Source organism: Chelonoidis abingdonii, unplaced genomic scaffold (assembly GCF_003597395.2).
Source record: "Chelonoidis abingdonii isolate Lonesome George unplaced genomic scaffold, CheloAbing_2.0 scaffold1773, whole genome shotgun sequence".
NCBI classification, from domain to species: domain Eukaryota; kingdom Metazoa; phylum Chordata; order Testudines; family Testudinidae; genus Chelonoidis; species Chelonoidis abingdonii.
Genome location: NW_027426034.1, coordinates 5086 through 9273, shown reverse-complemented (window position 1 = coordinate 9273; position 4188 = coordinate 5086). Strand labels below are relative to the sequence as shown.

Genomic DNA, 4188 nt, shown 5'->3' with positions numbered 1-4188 from the left:
ATTTAGATTGTAAATTCTTCAGGGCATGGGCCATCTGCTATTCTGCGTTTGTACTTGTCCTTGCACAATGGGGACCCACTGTTAGTTGCTCCTTAGGCACTAAGCTAGTGAATATGATTTATAATCATAATAACTCTCCTGCCACTTTGAGCCAAGGAAGCTGCCTTGGGATGTTACTGCTTAACAATTGCATGGGGGTGTTGAACAATGACTGTTCTTTGTGACAAGTATCCACAAATTCCACTGACCTCCCTGTTTTCTTTGTCTGCAGTAGGGTTTCCATTTCCAAACCTGATGTGATCTCCAGCTGGAACGAGGGAAGAGCCGTGGCCCAGACCTCCAGGGCTCTGAGAAGAGGTGCTTCCAAGAGCTGCCTTCCAGGTGAGGACTTGGTTAAACCAACTCAGAACTGTGTGGAATGCAGGAAACATTGGGATGCCTCAAAGACCTTGAGCTTCCAAGTTCAGGATTGTTCCTGCAGATGTGGAATCATATGGCAGATGTCACTCATGGGCTTCCCCTATCTGATGACAACTGGCAGCAGGTGCTCCCGATCTCTTTCCCCTGAGTGTTTGTGAGATGCAGACCAAAACTGATCCCTTCCTCTCTCTCTGGGGAAGGTTTGGGGAAATCAGCTCCTGATAGGTTTGATCTCTCCCACAGACATTTTGGATGTTCATCCCTTTTCCATTCCTCTCTCTGAGATTCTTTCTTTCCGTGCAGGTAGTGATCTATGTGTGATTCTCTCGTCTCCTCATCAGGTGATGGGATGGTGAGTAGAATAGGAGGAGAAATCCATCAGGAATGCTGAGCAAAGAAGAACCACATGGAACTTTATCAGGAAGATCCAAGGGAAGTTTCGGAGTGGTGCATGCTCAGAAAAAAACAGAAGCCTGTGAGACTCAGGGAGGCAGAGGAAACTTTAGTAGCCATCAGACCTATAACAAGCGCAGAATCACTTGGCGAGACCGCTACACATGCCATGAGTGCGGGAAAAGCTCAGTCGCGCCCTCACCTATCAGACATCAGAGAATCCACACAGGTGAGAGCACCTTATGGATGCTCCGAGTGTGGAAAGCTTCATGTCCACCTATCGATCACTATAGAATCCACACAGGAGAAGGCCCTACACATGCAGTGTGGGAAAAGCTTTAGTCGAGCTCAGCTTATCGACATCAGAGAATCCACACAGGCAGGGCCCTACACTGCTCTGAGTGCGGGAAAAGCTTCATCGCTCTGCCTATAGACATAGAAGTCCACACAGAGAGCCCTACACATGCTGAAGTGTCGGGAAAAGCTCAGTCGGCTCAAGCTTATCAGAACATAGAATCCACACAGGGAGAAAGCGCTACACATGCAGTGTGTGGAAAGCTTTAGTCAGAGCTCAAGATACTACATCAGAAATCACAAGGGAGGCGCTACACATGCTCTGAGTGGGAAAGCTTAGTCGAGCTGCCTTATGCAGACATCAGTAGAACACACAAAGAGAAACCTTAGAGTCGATGTGTGGGAAAGCTCATGAGTTCAGCCCTATCTCACATCAGAGAATCCACACAGGAGAGACGCGCCTACACATGCTCCGGTGGGAAAAGCTTATGAGAGCTCTCCCTGAACAGACATCACGTAGAATCCACACAGGAGAGACGCCCTACACATGCTCTGAGTGCTGGGAAAAGCTTCAGTCGGCAGCTTAGCCCTATCAACTCAGTAGAATCCACACAGGAGAGAGCCCTAACATGCTCCGAGTGTGGGAAAGTTTAGTCGAGCTCACCTTATCCATCAATAATCCCACAGGAGAAAGCCCTACCATGCGTGTCGTGTGGAAAAGCTTTAGTCAGAGCTCAGAGCCTATCTCAATCAGTAGAACCCACAGGAGGAGAGCCCTACACAGTCTGAGTGCGGGAAAAGCTTTCAGTCAGAAGCCTGCGAACCACACATCGTAGAATCCACCAGGAGAGACGCCTCACGTGCTCTGAGTGCGGAAAAGCTTTAGTCGAGCCAACTTATCAGCCATATCGAGATCCACACAGAAGAAGGCCCTACACATGCTCGAGTGTCGGAAAAGCTTTCATGAGGCTCTGCCCTGAAACAGACATCGTAGAATCCACACAGGGAGAACGCCCTACACAGTCGACGTGCGGGAAAAGCTTCAGTCGGAGCTCCACACCTTATCACACATTAGAATCCACACAGGAGAAAGGCCCTACACATGCAGTGATGTGGGAAAAGCTTTTAGTCAGAGCTCAGAGATTATTCAGTACATCAGAGAAATCCACACAGGAGGAGAGCCCTACACGATGCTCGAGTGCGGAAAAGCTTTAGTCGGAACTCATGCCCTTATCAGACATCGTAGATCCACACAGGAGAGACGCCCCACACATGCTCTGAGTGCGGGAAAAGCTTTTAGTCGGAACTCACGACCTATCAGACACGTAGAATCCACACAAGGGGAGACGCCCTACACATGCGATAAACAGAGAGATGGTGAGAAAGACATAATCCAAAAAGAAAGCTCAATACCATAGAATAACACAGACATGAGAAGAAATCCACAAAAGGAGAAAGCCCTACACATGCTCGGGTGTGGGAAACTTCAGTTGGAGCTCTGCCCTGATCACGCATCGTAGAATCCACACAAGGGAGATGCTCTACACATAGCTCTGAGAGCAGGAAAAGCTTCAGGCACAGCTCAAACATGTCTCAATAGGAGACTCACATGGGAGAGAGTGCGAGGAAAAGCTCTCGAGTGGAGGAAAAGCTTCAATCAGCGCTCAAGCCTCATTAGACATCAGAAAATCCACATGAGAGAGAATGTAAAAAATCCCTTGACTAGTTGGCCAAAAAAAACTTTTTTTTAAAAAAATCACATTTGCTAATTCCCACATAGTGATTTTTTGCACCAATCTTCACCGTGGTCTCTCAGTCCACAGATAAGTGGCCTGCTTCTGCCTTTTGCAGCTCATCCTTTTTTGGGCAGTCCTTGATTCTTTTCTATCAACTCCTTTTCCTTTTGAGTCATAGGGTGGTGTCTTCTCCGCCAGAATTTCATCACCTCCAGTGGGGGAAGAGGTTGATCCAACAAGTCACACTGAGGCAAAACTACCTGTGCCTTCCATCCACTAGGATGTAATAATTTCATGGAATCTGCTCAGGTTAGTGATTACTTAATGTAAAAAGTTGTAGTGCAGATGCAGCCCAGGTGCAGTGGTTGGCATTAGTTTTCCCCTTGACCTGACCTAAACTCCATCACTTTTCCTAGTCTAAACAAACCCTGAGCATCATGTTTATACTGTTCCTCCATTTCAAAGCAATTGTTAGTCATCGAGTTCTCCTTTGGGGAACAAATGGCTTCATTCCCAGTTGCTCTGATGTTGCTTCAGGTTGTGTTGGAGAGCAGATATTTTTATTATCATTTTCTACACTTAAAATAAATTGAACTATAACAAAGAGCAGGAACAGGGCAGGGATAGGGAAAAATGTCATTTCACCCATTGTAACAACAGACGTAGTTAGGGTAAGTCATAGGGATTCCCTTATTCCCCATCACTATCCTCCTCCAATCCGTGCTAGAACCTAAGAATCCTTTTCCTTTCCCCAGTTGTGGGATGGGAGACTTCTAAAAGTGCTCCCTGTGCTATAGCACATAGCTAAGTTCAGAGAATAAACCCCAAATCTCTCCTGAGCTTTGCTTTTTGAATTCTGAATTGCTGATTACTTCAAGCCTGGGCATTGTGGTTATTTTCCAGATTCTCTAGCACTGTTCCTACCACTGTTTCTGTAACATTTTTTTGTTTTTTTCAGGACAGGGTTGTTATTCCTTTGCCTAACCACAACCTGTTTTCTCTGGTCCCTCCCCTTAGACAAATCTGACAGGGTTGATCCTGCCAGGAGCAAACAAAAAGCCCCACTGCTCACACACACAAAGCAGATAGACACACACAAGACACAGGAGAAACTGAATTACTGGAGCTGTCAACATTTCCACTTTCCCACAGGATGTTAGTTCTGAGGATTGTTTTTATTTGTTTATTTTCTTGGAACCAGAACTGGGGAAAGAGAACACTGGAGTCAGTGGAATTACAGCAGGAAGGGATAAGTCTGATGATTAGTCACTAGCCAAAGGCTTTGTAAACAGAGTGCTAATGTTACCGAATGGTCTGGCTAACCCTGCAGTTAGGCCTGGTCTAT

At 46.5% G+C, this 4188-nt stretch overlaps 1 long non-coding RNA gene across 1 annotated transcript; it reads left to right on the top strand.

Moving 5' to 3' along the window:
- The first annotated feature begins 266 nt into the window (after positions 1–266).
- On the top strand, positions 267–3682 carry LOC116816566 (uncharacterized). The gene is made up of 5 exons (XR_012654982.1): positions 267–381; positions 724–1214; positions 1361–1860; positions 2011–2406; positions 2598–3682. It is a non-coding gene; the product is annotated as an uncharacterized LOC116816566 (long non-coding RNA).
- The last annotated feature ends 506 nt before the right edge of the window (positions 3683–4188 follow it).